Below are 16,552 nucleotides of genomic sequence, written 5' to 3' on the forward strand. Positions count from 1 at the left end.
AATCATAACCCCTAGGCTCTAAATCCGTGGTTGAGGAAGAACAAAACACCAATTAGGACATGCATTTTTAGAAAGTAGATTAGGCCTATTTATTTGAATTCATGCTCTTAGGATTTCAAATACAAATTGTTGTTCTTGCCTAGGATTAATTTCTTTTCAAAGTAACATTTTCATTTATGAAATTATTTTAGGATTTATTTCATTGAATTCACTCCATTACATCATGACAATGAAAAAAGGACACATTGTATGCTGCACATATAGTGATGATACCTCTTAAGTTTGTACAAACCCCGAGTTGATAATTAAATATGGTAGCCTTGGGAGTTGCAACATTCTTGTTGCAATAGTGAGGCTCATCACCTATGCCTACACCTATAATCTATTGTAACTTGTGCATGATCTCGATGTACTTGTCATTCCTCTGTCCTACCTGCAAGATCCTATCCTATAACTTTGTCCCATTAGAGCTCATAACTGCTATATGATTTACATGTACCTTCCTGCTAAGAGCATCTCCAACTCAGTTCTCCTTTCGTTTGATATACATGATCTCGAAGTCAAACTCACTAAGGGTTGGAAACCATCTAGCTTTCCTGGAATTGAGATTGATATTGTCAAACAAATACCTCAACCCAATGTGATCGCTCATCAATACAAACCTCCTGCCAAGAAGATAGTGCCACCACATATTCAATGCACATATGATCGTTGATAACTCAAGGTCATGTGTCAGATAGTTCTGCTTGTACTCATTCAGTTTTCATCACTCATAGCACACTGCCTATCCTTCTTGAATGACAACTAAACCAAGTCCTCTCTTGGAAGCATCTGTACACACTACAAACTCCTTGTTCAAATATTAAATATTTAATATTGGTGCATGTGTCAACAACTACTGGAGCTGCTCAAAACTAGCTACACAGTCTTCTATCCATTCAAAATTATTACCTTTCCTCTGCAATGATGTGATAGGATATGTGATGCATTAGAAATCCCTAATGAAACTACAGTAATAACATGCCAATCCCATGAATGATCTCACCTCATACACATTCTTAAGAGCTGCCCACTCCATGATGGCCCTTATCTTTTCTAGATCTACTAATATGCCTTCCTTGGAAGCAACATGTCCCAAGTAATGCACCTCTATCTGAAAGAAGTTGCACTTGCTAATCTTAGCATACAAGTGATGCTCTCTAAGCAATCTCAACATTGTTTCTAAATGTTTGGCATGTTCTTCCTCATTTTTAGAATGTACCAATATGTCATCAATGAATACAATAACAAACTTGTCTAGATAAGCATGCAACACATTATTCATCAAACACATAAATGTAGTTGGACCATTAGTCAAACCAAATGGAACTACAACAAACTCATAGTTCCCATACCTGGTCTTGAACGTAGTTGTTGGGTGCTAAAAGGTGTCTTTTAAAACTCATAATTGCCTCACATTAATTATCAACCCAGGAAAGTCCTTTTACTCCAAGAGTGTACACAATATGTGCACGCTATGAATTTAGAGAGTAATCTTTCTTAAAATGAAGTATAAACCTTTGATACAAGAGTAAACAGATGCATTTATAAAACTCAAATTACAACTGTTAAAGGAAATATTACATCTAAGAATCAAGACTTCATCCTCAACTAAAATCATAATCAAATCTCAAACAAGAAATTCAATTGACAATAGCATTAACCAAGAGCATAGTAGCATTAACCAATCCCTTCTAGCTGATTCTATCTAAATCACACTCAATCTCAATTAAGCAATCTAAATGGAAATGATGTCAACCGAGAGTTCAATAGAGGTAACCAAACTCTTTCAGTTGATTAAATCAATAAGGTTCACTGTCTTAATGGCTAATAAATCTAATCTACAATAAGCATAAATAGAATCAAATGACGATGCTGCGAAACGTGTAAAGAAAATGTACTAACTTCAATATAGGAAATCCGTAAATAGCAAATAAGATAAACTCACAGAAAACGGGAAAAAATATCAAACCAATCCAACTTGCATGAATTAGAAATATATAACACAAAGGGTAGCAGTTTGATCCACCAGAGGCTGGGCTCTTAGCCACCAACGAATACTGATGAGCTACTTCAGTGAATATGAATGAACAGAAATGTAAATTATATATTAACCATTGAACTCAATTCTCATTACAATATGGTTGTGTTCCTCCAAAGCAAGAATTTGTACTATAAAATTACAATTTGAAATGAACAGAAAATCGATCCCCTTTGCTCCTATAGTTTTTACCTTTATAGTCAGAAAGATGTAAAAGATAAATGTGATCCCTCAGGATCAGGAGATCCTGAGGAATTCACAACTGAATGCTATCTTCTAACACCCTTTATATTTAGCGTTGATCCTCCTGATTCATCCTCCGACCTGACCGCAACCGACGTGCCTCATTCATTCTTTGTTGGTTTATGTTGTTCCATCTCTAGGGAACAACATCTGTTCCTTTCATCGTTTCTCTACATAAAAAGGAATAAGAGTTAGTTATGGTGGCTAAATCTTAATCGACAGTAGTTTATTCGTTTCTTATCATAATCCATCACTATGTTAGCATATCAAGATATGAAAGAGATAAGAAAAGAGGAAAAGGGTAATGGAATTAAGGGTAAATACATACCCATTGCGTAACTCAACATACTCCCCTGCTTACCCTGTTTCATGTCCTCATGAAAAGTAAATAGTTCTTATGCATTGCAGTTAAAGAGTAGGCTTGAGAGAAAGCATCAAAAATTGGTCTAAAACCATGATTTTGAGCTAGAAGCGCAAAGGCAGGCCCTTCCTTTCCTTCAGGCAATTCGTAGTCAGCCCGATACCATTCTGGATTAGCTCTTGTCCTTCGTCCCTAAAAATTTCCATAGCGTCATGCATCTTTAATCTCTTGTCAGCCCATATTGGTCCTTATGGTAGCAAGCCAGAGACCTCTGCTATCACAACATCTGTTACAGTGATTTGTCTACCACTCACCAAGGACTATCCATTCGATAGATGTTGTAAAAATTCAATGGCGATTTCCTCATTGGGGGCTTAAAATCTTGTAAAATATGTTGTCCATCCTGCACGAGCTAGAATTTCCCTAGCTTCATCAGAGACAAACAGTGTTAAAGGTTTTCGGCACACTAATTTTACTCCCATGATGCTTGACTTCTGTAAATGATTAGTGCAGTGGAGAAAGCATAGCAACGAGTAGATCCGAGAGATGGAACAACAAATGGTTGTAATGGCTCTATCAGGTGATGTTTTATAAACATAAATATTGTTATCGAGGACTCTTATAATGCCACAGGCTTTGTTATTATGGGATGTCGTATTATTCTACAAAATCAAATGAAAAGATGACAGCGCATGCATCAATATACTGGAGGTCCTCACCTCCTATCGAAATGATAGGTCACCTACAACCAAATGGATGAAAAGATGACGTGTTGCCGGTTGTTATAGACATTTTTGGGCACTACAACCCCAAGCATAAATGTCCATAAACCAAGGGCTCCTAATTCCCTAAAGGTGTTGTTCTGACCCCTAAAAGAACAAGGTCAAATGATTACAACATCTCCCAGAAGTTCTCCATGAAAAACTACTTAGAACTGGTCAAAACTGGACCATTTCACCTGCTCCATAGGCAAAGTGCGTTGCATCCCACCTGAATACACACAGTAGGTGCGATGCATGTCAAAAATCCCTTCTATGGGGTACGATGGGCAAGAAGGGACAAATGACAGGGTCAATCCGCAAGGTGGAGGAGCATGGAATCTTCCAGAAACCTCTCCTGTGACACTTGCCTCTCTGAATTCGACCAGGGATGAGTAATAGATCATCAATCTCCAAGTGGAATCAAGAACTATCAGAGAGAAGACACTAATCAAATCTCAAAAGCTGACTCACCTCCATTGCAGACATCTATATATGGATCCCTCATCCCAGAGATCCGAAGGCTGGAATTTTGTATCTTGTAAGGAAGTGTTGTTGGTTTCTTGGTGCAATATCATAGTGTTGGGTGATCTAAGCTTTTCATGAGGTGAAGAAGGGCTTTCTTGCTGAGAGGATGATGCTAGGTCAGAACAATTGGTTGTAATCCTCTTTGCTCTTTCTTGATTATCAATAAAGCTATTCAAGTTTTCCTCCACATTCTTGTACGATTGATGATTTATGCATTTGTGTGGTCAATGTACATCTGATCCTATATTGTTTATGATAATAGATCTATGTTCTTGGATAGTCTTATGCTGCTTTGATTCTAAAGGTACTCCTTGAAGCTGGGTAGACAAGGAAGCGAGTGACAAAGACCTACCAGAAGAGAGAGGAATCAAGCAAGGAACCAAGCGCAAGACAGAGTTTGGTCTCCTTACTCTTCTCTTATCTTTTGCTCATAAAGGAAAACGAAAGTAGTTTTTAGTGTGTTTGTTTCTAAGGTAGCTACTAGCCTTAGTGGGACTAGCATCTCTGTATAGACACTGGTTTTTCCGATAACAAAATGGCGACTCCGCTAGGGAGCGAGTAGATTGTTTGTTCATCTACATTTGTTTACTTTATAAACTTACAGACGGAGCCTAAAGTCAAGCCAGCTAGCCTTCGAACTGCATTTGCTATGCAAGTGCAAAGTAGATCAACGCTTATTCCGTCAATCTCCAGGTTTTGTTTATGAATTAAACGATTGATTTACAAGCTTTCTAATTGCCCTCATGGTGGCTCTAGTAACCTCCTTAGATCTACCCCTGTGATTGATTTGCTGATTACCACTTGCTCGGCCTAAATACCTGAACTGAACTGCAAACTGTGACCCGGAACCCAATCAAGGTCTCGTCCCTAGTCCAGCACACTGTCTATTCTGTGAACTTCAAATGCATCGAACTTCCCGAGTGTAGTAGGTGCGTTGCATTTCAGTTTCACTATGTTATAGGTGCGCTAATCAAACAAGGCCTTGTTCCTAAATTTTGGTTTCTGTGTTCACTCTTTTCAGCTCTATTCAGGAGTTTTGTTGCTTGTAGTCAGTACACCTCTGTTTGAAACCCCTTTTCTTGCTGTTATTCCACCTCCATTGTTCAAAGAACTGTAAATGTTTTTATGTATTTTTGAGTCATTTTCAGTTCTCCTTTACAAAGAAGTAGCGTAATTGTACTGTCATTTCTTGATTTGAAAGTGTCGCAAGTGTCGTTTTCAGTCATAGAAGAGAATCTGATTGTTCTTGATAGTCGGTTACACTGTTACTCTTGTATTTGATTTGAGTTAGTAGTTTTCCAAGTGTCGAAAGCAAGTTTTCAATTCCAAATAACAAAGTGTCGTCATTGTCCTCATTTTGTTTTGAAAAGAAACTTGTTAGTAATTGTCGCTTTGGAAAATAATTCAGATTTGCACTTAGCTTTATTTTTATCATTCACACATTAAGAAGGCTGAAAACAAATACATGCATGTGCATTTGCATTTAGACTATTTGTTGGCTTTATTTAGGACAGTGCATATAGTGTGTGCTCTGTGCTCTTTGTTGAAAGAATGCCATCTCTCTTTCCTTAGTAGCTAGGATTTTCATTGCAGGAAGAAGATTAAACGATTATTTATCATCTTAGATCGCATTTTAGGAATTGTACATCTACATCACGCGGTGAACCTGAAAGGAAAATTTCTTAAGCAAGATCAAACATAAAATAAATTTAATGAATCTAAAAATGCTTTGGAACCTAACGCACAACATCTAGAAGTCTAGGCTAGAGACGTATTCCAGTGTCGTAAATCCTGGTAACTGTTGTTTTCACTGTTGGTTGGGTGATTCCTCCACTTTGAGACGATAAGTGCCAATACGGACTTGTGCTCCCACGTACCGTCGAGTATATTTTGGGAGACCACAATAGGCGTTATCCTTTATCCATAGGAAGCCGTGTCTGCCGCCCTATCGATCACAATGCACTAGACACAGCATTCGGGAAGATTGACTGCCGTACCGTAAAAAGTATTCTGCAGTTTTGCGATTGGTTTGGTAATCCCTCTGTCTAGATTTCCAGAGTAGTCCCTTTCGTTCCTTTTCAGACTTCTTAACAGAAAAGGTCCATCTGAGCACTTGTCACGTCAGGCTCATTAAAAATCGAGGGAGACTAGAGTCATCTTTTGTTTTTTCTCCACTCTTAAAAATTGAAAAAACAAGTTGTGTCAAAGCGTCTAAAATTCATCTAATTCGGAAACATACTTCCCCTTGATTTTTAGTTGATCGAGTAATCCGTAATCGTGGAAGAAAGTCAATTGAAACCACGTCGTTCGTGGAGGCTTACGAGTGAACCGTCTTTGTCTCCAGAGTCGAAACTGTTATGGACAAAGTGAACTCGTTTAACCGGTTCCAAATCCCCTGGTAAATTTAGAACAAGTGTTTTGACACCATCGGAGACTCCGGTTACTCCAAACATTTCTGGTATCCCTGCCTTTACAGAAGAAGTTCAGCAGCCACCAAAGGACAGTAGAACTGATCCTAGTGTGAAGGTAAACACTTGTGTTACTAAGCCAGCTCCATCTACAGCTGATTCAGAGGGTGTTATTCCCCAAACATCTGTCGCTGCAAATTCTATACCTTCTTTGGCACCAAAAATATTTTACGGACCTGACGGTCTACCTCTTCCACCTGGTCTGATTGCTATAGAAGATATTGTGGAGGATCCTCCATCTAGTACTCCATCGCAATTTGGAGTCGGGATCACTTTATATCGTTCTTCATCAGAAATTAGTCTACTGCCATCGGAAGGTCCTATAGAATCGCTAGGCAATCTTTTGGATAGACTAGAAATGTCTGGACAACCGTCGACATCTAGGACTGTGTCATCCGACACAACGACGACAGAACTCCCTGATGTCACTCCAACAATGTTCGCCGGCATACCATCTGTCCCAACTCGCTCTTAATCGCTAGACGGGGCCCACTTAGGGGCTATTTTGACAGTATGGTCCGTTCCTGTTTGTTCATCCGGAATAGTATCCGGGAACTCTTATGTTGAGTCTCAGCAAATTTGTTAGGATATTCCGACACATAGGAAATAGTTAAGTTCAACTTGGTCTAGTATAGAGTTAGGTATAGAGCTAGGTAAAGTGTGTTTCTTTACTGTTGTACATTTTGTAACCTACAATCCGACGGTCACGATATGTAGTGATCTGACGGTTCACTCTCTCCTCAGTATTACCGACACTTGATCCGTGGCTTGACACCCGATTGGTCCATGAGTTCTATTTAAAGCGCATGGAGGGTCATTGTTCGGGTAATCCGTGCATGATAGAAGCTTATGTAAATTTTCATTCTTTGATTAATAAATTGCCTGTAGTAGCCACGTTGGCACAGGCCGTGGACTGTTTCCCTCTTTGAGGGTTTTAACCACGTCAAAAATACTGGTGTATTGATCTGTGATCTGGTTGTGAGCGGTGTCCTTTTGGTGTTCTTTTTGAGGAACTTACCCTGTAAATTCCTACATGGTGCTAGAAGGAGGGCTGAGGCGTGCCAAGAGGCACGTTTTTCAAAATTGTCCCGATGATGTTTTCCGAGTACACATCCGGAACAAACACCATGTAGGAATTTACAGGGTAAGTTCCTCAGAAAGAACACCAAAAGGACATCTTCACAAAGGCTCTCACAGAGCCGAAGTTCACTAAACTTCGATATATGCTTGGAGTTCAGGAAGTTGTCACTAAGGGGGGATAGGCTCTAGTGCCTCCTTCCTTCTCCTATTGTGTCATATTTGTAAATCCTTCAATCCTATCCCAAGTTGTTCTTAAGGGGGGATGTTAGGATATTCCGACACATAGGAAATAGTTAAGTTCAACTTGGTCTAGTATAGAGTTAGGTATAGAGTTAGGTAAAGTGTGTTTCTTTACCGTTGTACATTCTGTAACCTACAATCCAACGATCACGATATGTAGTGATCCGACGGTTCACTCTCTCCTCGGTATTACCGACACTTGATCCATGGCTTGACACCCGATTGGTCCATGAGTTCTATTTAAAGCGCATGGAGGGTCATTGTTCGGGTAATCCGTGCATGATAGAAGCTTATGTAAATTTTCATTCTTTGATTAATAAATTGCCTATAGTAGCCACGTTGGCGCAGGCCGTGGACTGTTTCCCTCTTTGAGGGTTTTAACCACGTCAAAAATACTGGTGTATTGATCTGTGATCTGGTTGTGAGCGGTGTCCTTTTGGTGTTCTTTCTGAGGAACTTACCCTGTAAATTCCTACAAAATTGATCCTTCAGGGTGTCAATTTGGGCAGATTGGTCCTCAAGGGCAAACAATTCCTTTAAGTACTAGATTACCGCCGTATGGGGGGAAGTATACCCTTTCATTGTCTCCTCCGGGAGGACAACCATACGGGAGTTCACAACAAAATTCAGGTTATCCTGGAATTACATCTAGCGGTTGGGTACCGATACTACCTCAACAACCAAGAGTTGTATATTCAATGCAACAATGCTTACCTGTGTCAAATATACCGACTACGCTAGCTATTGTGACGGTGTTGCAAGTACAAGCGTTGCCTGTTGTATGCCAACCTCAGGTTTCTTAGGTGGTAATGCAACAACCTCTTGTCCCTACGACTCAACCACAATCGCCAACTAGTGGAATAACACAGGCCCAAACGGGTACATATACCCCTCATCTTGGTCAAACAGTCGGTATTGGACAATAGCACATGGCTTCACAACCATGGCTGGTACAATACCAACAACCGCAATTCCAACAAGTATACCAAGGATCTGAGCAACAAATCTTCACAAATAGTGGGAAGTCGTATATTCAAAATGGTCAAAATCAACCGTTCTACAATGGTTATGCCCATCAACCTTACCAAAGTTACCAGCATCAAATGCATTATGCTGGTATGCAAAGACCAACTGCTCAGGCAATTCCGTCATATCCTAGGTATGCTTCGCCAAACCTAAATCAACAGTTACCCTTCGTGGCAACTTTGGAGTTACCAGATCTAAATAGGTTAACAAATGATCCAATTGCTTACACCCCTTGGTGGCCAACGATTCCACATAAACTTCCGTCAGATATTCCTAAATTTAATGGAAATCTGGGTGAAGACTCATCGAATCATGTGATGACATTCCATCTATGGTGTTCATCAAACACCCTAAACGATGATTCGATTAGGCTTCACCTTTTTCAGAGGACGTTAACTGGTCCGGCAGCAAAATGGTATATCGAGTTACCCAGAGCTTTGTTTGAAAACTTCAGTACACTAGCCACAACCTTTTTAACCCATTTTCAGTTACTGATAAGCTACGAAACGGGAACATAACTTCTTACCAATTTCAAGCAAACAACGGCCACTCACATATCTGATCATATTCATGAGTGGCGACGTCGTCGTAGAATGGTAAAAACGTATGTTCCTGATCAGCTTTTGGCTGAATGGTTTATTAAGTATTTATTACCTTCCATTATAGAAGATGTGGCAAAAGGAGGAGTCATCATTGAAGAGCAAGTTATTGCTCTTGCGCAATATTTAGACTTGATTTATACTCAGTCTGGCATGCTCTATGATAAAATCCCTGACGCTCCCAGACCGGAATTTTTCGTCCCCCCTCCTCCTAAATCGAACAATGAGTCTCATGCCGGGATGGCGTGATTGGTACGACAGACACGAAATCGACAAAGGCTACATCTAAAAAGGCCCATAAGATTTCCAGTCAAAATTCAAAAGAAGAACTTCTCACCTCGGAAGTAAATGCCATCTCGACAGATCAAGGCAAAGAAACCAAGCAATCGGGAGGAAAGAAGAAAAACAAAGGGAAGAAGAAGAAACAGGAGGAATCATCACTTGAAAAATCTTCTGCAAACCCTCCTGGAGATAGGAAACCAAAAAATCCATGTATAATATGTGATGAGGATCATTGGACAAGAGATTGTCCACATAAGGCTGAGCTTAAGAGATTCATCAAGAATCCAAAAACCTCAACCGTATTGATTGATCTGTTTCCAAATCCAGGAACAAATCTGGTTGCTAGTGAAAATGCTTCCCCGTCCCAAGTACTAATGTTGTCGGTTTCGAAACAACAAAATGATGCTTTGATATCGACAAGGAACAAAGATTACGGGAATCCACAGCTGTCGAGCAACAAGGATAAAGATCAACCTAGTAGTTCAACAACAACTTCAACAGAAGTTGCGCCGCCCATCATTCCTGAGTTAACAATAAAACCGCCAAAGGGAGTAGTACACAAGTCGACATTTAATCCTCATGCCAGAGCAGCACAACATTATAATATAGTGGAAGATCTGGCCCAATCGCCATCCGCTATGTCGACACTTGAGGTACTGCAAAATTTCCCATCCCAAAAGTAGGCTTTATTATCAGCTATCAGTGGGATAGACCCAAAGGATTCTAATCTTGTGTCCTCTAATCATAAAGGATACGATCCTTAGTTACCAGCTCAACTAGCTTTCCTCATTCAAGTGAAAGCCCTCAACAAAACTATTCATCGAACAATTATTGATGATGGGGCATCTACATGTATTATGTCGATGAGTTGCTGGAAAACTTTAGGATCTCCAACCTTGTCGCGATCTTCGACAACATTAAAATAATTTGACAGACGAACGTATACCCCATACGGTATTCTAAGTAACTTGCAAGTTGAACTAGGAGGGAAAACAGTAGAAATAGATATGGAAGTAATTGATGGAAACCTCGATTACAACATCCTACTGGGAAGACCATGGATATATGCTATGGTTGCAGTTGTGTCGACCTACTTTAGGAAGATTGCATTTCCTTTTCAAGGAGGAATTACGATCATCAACCAACAAACATTTCTCCCAAATAGTTCCCAAGTTATGGGAATCATTCCAATGATCCATGGAAGCCCCCATACGCTTCAAAATATCGGAGTAGGCCTACTAAAAGACCCTATATTAATGGGGACTTTTGCCCTTCCGCCTCCAATCAATCTGGCGGAAGTAGCGTCGATAGGAACCTGCAATATGGTATCTTTGATACAAAAGATCTCAGAAAATGATATAAACATGGATCATACACAGGTATTGCCTCCAAGCCCAATAGAAATATTGTAGCAATCAATATTTTTGGCATGGGAGGTAGACCCGAATCAACGCTCATCGAGCGTTTGGATAGATAGGTCTACGAATATGGCACCCCTTCAGATCCTTGGTCGCAAGTGCATTACACCGACAAAGGAATTGTTCAATCAATGGTAATTGAAGGGGCACCATGGGAAGATTTCCACCATCGTTACCATCTTCCAGATTGTAAAGAAGATACTCTTGATGACCTTCATCATCCTTCAGTTTTTGATTTCCTATCAAATACTGTAAAACACGGTGGATTCCAAGCGAAACTTGTCCAACATTGAAGAGACTGTCGCCATAAATATCTCGACCAAAACAGATGTTGTAGAGAATAGTTATGTTGGCAAATGTTGTTCTCCTTCAAAACTGGAGATATATAACGCTTTTTTTCACGAATTCAGAGATGTCTTTGCTTGGTCATATGATGAAATGCCAGGCATTGACTCGAGTATAGTTGAACACGAAATCAAGATGTATCCAGATGTCAAACCAATACGACAACGGCTACGGCAGGTGTACCCCAAGAAAGTCATTGCCATTGAGGCAGAAGTTGAAAAGCTTCTCCATATTGGTTTCATTTACCCGGTTCCTCTAACCGATTGGGTATCGAACATTGTTCCTGTTATGAAAAAACAAGGAACGATTAGAGTGTGCGTCGATTATAGGGATGTAAATCAAGCTTGTCCAAAAGAGAACTACCCTACACCCTTTATTGACTAGATAAATGATGAATGCGCCAGATGCGAAATCTTTTCATTCATGGATGGATTCTCCAGGTATAATCAAATAAATATCCGCCCACAGGACCAATCAAAGACTACATTTATTTGTCTGTGGGGCACATTCGTATATCGCAAATTACCCTTTGGTTTAAAGAACACAGGGGCAAAATTTCAGAGGGCAATGAATTATGCCTTCCATGACATCAAAAACATCGTTCAACCATATCTCGACGACCTTCCAGCTCATTCGAAAAAGCAGACCGATCATCCGCAACATTTGAGAGCGATATTTCTACGTTGCCGACACTACAAGATATGACTCAATGCACACAAATGTGTGTTCTGTATCAGTTCTGGTCGTTTACTTGGATTTGTAGTCTCAAAAAACGGGATTCCTCTCGACCCATGTAAGGTTTAGGCAATCATAAATTTGCCTCCACCTTCAAATTTGCTTCAGATTCAGAAACTCCAAGGGAAAGCAAACTTTCTGAGGAGGTTCATTCCAAATTACGCCGAACTGAGAAGGAAAATTGTTCACATGAACGTAATGGTAGTTCAAGGACCCCTGGATTATAATCTAATCCTTGGACGAGACTATATTTATTGCATGGGAGCCATTGTCTCCTCAATCTTTAGAGTAATGTGTTTTTCGCACGAAGGAAGAGTGGTCAAGCTCGTAGACCAGCTTTCATTTCCCGGTTCACACATAGAAAATAGTCATATACCGACCCTGAATGGTCTTTTCACGCAAGGAATGTCTCATCAATCCCCAATCCGTCCTCCTGATGAGTGCGAGTGATTCGGAGGGCATGACTGAAACCCAGTGGGCATGCACCCTGGCCTGCTTCGGCAGGAAAACCTTGGGTATAGTGTAGGTTTCCGTGGAGGATATATGACTAGTTTGACACACCCGTCCGTTTAGGAAAATGCGATTAGGCTGGAATAAGATTCCCTCATCAAAGTTATGTGAGTGGAGGCGTCTACACCACTCACCTTTGTCTATTTTGGTAGACATCGCCGAGGAAGTGTTTTGTCTATGACATAGATGGAACAATCCTCGGTAACCTGGAAATTTTTCGCTATACCTGGGGGCATGCAAACCTTTTGGCATGCAAGCAAAGAGCGAACATTTATTTTTTAACTTTGTAGGTCCTCTAACCCTTTAAACTCGTAGGATTGGTCGTTTCCTAACTTGCATAAAGAAAGGATGCGAAGCAAAGCTTTGTAAGGTGCAAGCTTCTTAAAAATGGCATCTTAGATGAGACATCCTTATTATGCAACTGGATTAATCGAGCAGTTTTAACGCGGACTTCAAGCTCGTTAAAAAATAAACATAAGCAATGAGCAAGTGTTTCCCCCAACGTTTAATCTCATTTTAAAATAAAAAATGAACCAATTCTTGGGAAACAACCATCGTGAATGTAGTACTTCAGCCTTTGAAGCCTTGGTCATGTTCTCATCATCACCTCCACTCTGTATTGGCCGATGATTCACCTCCACTTGATTGTTTACCCCTTTTGAGGAATAGCTACGAAGAGTGATCTTGTTAGCCATCCTTGTGACACTGTCATGATTGGAAAATTCCAAACCTTACCTAGAATCAGTTGCTACCCAAATATATCACTCGTTCCTCAAAAAACGAGTCTCCTTTAAGCTCTTTTCAGTTGACTCGTAAAATATGAAAAGATTGTCAAGCAATTAGCCTTTCCAGCTCGTTAAAGTGACCGAAAGTGCTATCCCTCCTTTAGATTTTAATCTTTTTGGACCTAAGGGATTATTACACAAAACGATCGAGCGCTTATTTTGTTCGGCTCGTTAAAATTATCGAAAATTCATCCCTTTCGTATTATTTTATACTTTTTTGGACTTAAGGGATTAGATGACGAAAAAGGATTTTTTGGAGTTTCCTTTACATCCCTTTTCAGACTCTCTAAAATTGAAAAGGACCGAGTTATCTTTGTCATTAAACTCGTTAAAACCTAATAGCGACAAACTTGTCCATAACAGACAAGAACGAGTTTCACTATCGCTAGGCTCGTTAAAACATAGCAATGGGTTTGCCTAAAGGGAAAATTATAGAACAAGCATATGCTATCCTCCTCAAGCTTGACAAAAATAAAGAGGTACTCATCAGCAATGACTGGGGAAAAATTGGGAAAAAAACTTGAAGAAACTTTGTTGGTAGCAAGTCGCTCTTGAAGATGACACTTTCACTCCGCATCCGAGTCGGGTTGGGTTGTTCCATTCACTAGTCACATCACCATGGTTCCATCACACCATCCACATTTGAGGTTAATGCTACCAATCCATCATGTCAGTGTCACCGATATGTTCAAGAGAAGTCGCTCAGAGAATTCACCTGTGTCTCACCCACTATAATACATTTTCGCTCCATTCTTTCATGACCGCCACCCTGAACCATATATCACCAGATCGTTTTCACCTTCATTAAAATCATTTTCTTCGTTATGTGTCATTGATGTGGGACAGATCGCTTCTTGTCGACTTCAGCTCATTATCCAAGAAGTCGATCTAGGAACAACCCTTTCAGTACTTTGAAGCTTGCATGCCTCAATGGCAAGTTTCTCACTTCTGGCGACAGGTTTACATCAATGGCCTTCGACCGAAAGATTTTGCGTGGTGTTTGATGCCAAGGCCCTTATTCACACCACGTGAATTGTACTATAGTAGCTTGAGGATCATTATCATCATCGGTGATTCCTCTCGCACCTGTTAACAGCTTACATCATTGGCTGGTAATCAGGCGATTTCTTTCCATGTTCGACTCCAGAACATCTCTCACATGGATCGACTTGTACTTTGAGTGAAGATCAAACGAGATTGAAGACCCCGGATCTAGTTTCATCCATCCAGGATGCGATATATATTCAGGAAAATAAAGACATCGAATGTACATCATTGCTGCACAGATAATCATCCAATCTAAGGGATGATGGCTCTACCAGAATCATTAGTATACACTCAGACGATTGTCTGTCCTATGTACATGAAAATGAATTTATAAAGCTGAGCATGGGAATGCCCACCTCAGCTAGACCATGAAAATAATATGAAGATAATGTATTTTTATTGTATCTTATTACAGGTTGCCTTCCAGATCGAAAAATCTTCGGATCCTCATGATAAAGCATTTCACCTGACATCAAAAGATTAACGACCTCATGCTTTAGGGCGCAACTATTATAGACATTTTTGGGCACTGCAACCCCAAGCATAAATGTCCATAAACCAAGGGCTCCTAAGTCCCTAAAGGTGTTGTTCCAACCCCTAAAAGAACAAGGTCAACTGATTACAACATCTCCCAAAAGTTATCCATGAAAAACTACTCAGAACTGGTCAAAACTGGACCATTTCACCTGCTCCATAGGTAAAGTGCATTGCATCCCACCTGAATACACACAGTAGGTGTGATGCATGTCAAAAATCCCTTCTATGGGGTGCGATGGATGAGAAGGGACAAATGGCAAGGTCAATCCGCAAGCTGGAGGAGCATGGAATCTTCCAGAAACCTCTCCTGTGACACTTGCCTCTCTTAATTCGACCAGGGATGAGTAAGAGATCATCAATCTCCAAGTGGAATCAAGAACTATCAGAAAGAAGACACTAATCAAATCTCAAAAGCTGACTCACCTCCCTTGCAGACATCTATATATGGATCCCTCATCCCAGAAATCCAGAGGCTAGAATTTTGTATCTTCTAAGGAAGTGTTGTTGGTTTCTTGGTGCAATATCATAGTGTTGGGTGATCTAAGCTTTTCATGAGGTGAAGAAGGGCTTTCTTGCTGAGAGGATGATGCTTGGTCAGAACAGTTGGTTGTAATCCTCTTTGCTCTTTCTTGATTATCAATAAAGCTATTCAATTTTTCCTCCACATTCTTGTATGATTGATGATTTATGCGTTTGTGTGGTCAATGTACATCTGATCCTATAATGTTTATGATTATAGATCTATGTTCTTGGATAGTGTTATGCTGCTTTGATTCTACAGGTACTCCTTGAAGCTGGGTAGGCAAGGAAGCGAGTGGAAAAGACCTACCAGAAGAGAGAGGAATCAAGCAAGGAACCAAGTGCAAGACAGAGGTTGGTCTCCTTATTCTTCTCTTATCTTTTGCTCATAAAGGAAAACAAAAGTAGTTTTTAGTGTGTTTGTTTCTAAGGTAGCTACCAGCCTTAGTGGGACTAGTAGCTCTATATAGACACTAGTTTTCTTGATACCAAAATGGCGACTCCACTGGGGAGCGAGTAGATTGTTTGTTCATCTACATTTGTTTACTTTATAAACTTACAGACAGAGCCTGAAGTCAAGCCAGCTAGCCTTCGAACTGCATTTGCTATGCAAGTGCAAAGTAGATCAACACTGCTTCAGTCAATCTCCGGGTTTTGTTTATGAATTAAATGATTGATTTACAAGCTTTCTAATTTCCCTCATGGTGGCTCTAGTAACCTCCTTAGACCTACCCCTGTGATTGATTTATTGATTACCACTTGCTCAGCCTAAATACCTGAACTGAACTGCAAACTGTGACCCGGAACCCAATCAAAGTCTCGTCCCTGATCCAACGCATTGTTTGTTCTGTGAACTTCAAATGCATCGCACTTCCCGAGTGTAGTAGGTGCATTACATTTCAGTTTCACTATGTTACAAGTGCGCTGATCAGACAAGGCCTTGTTCCTAAATTTTGGTTTCTGTGTTCACTCTTTTTAGCTCTCTTCAGCA

Source organism: Pinus tabuliformis, chromosome 4_1 (assembly GCF_031772625.1).
Source record: "Pinus tabuliformis cultivar Carrire ecotype Pingquan chromosome 4_1, CPIR1, whole genome shotgun sequence".
Lineage (NCBI taxonomy): Eukaryota > Viridiplantae > Streptophyta > Pinopsida > Pinales > Pinaceae > Pinus > Pinus tabuliformis.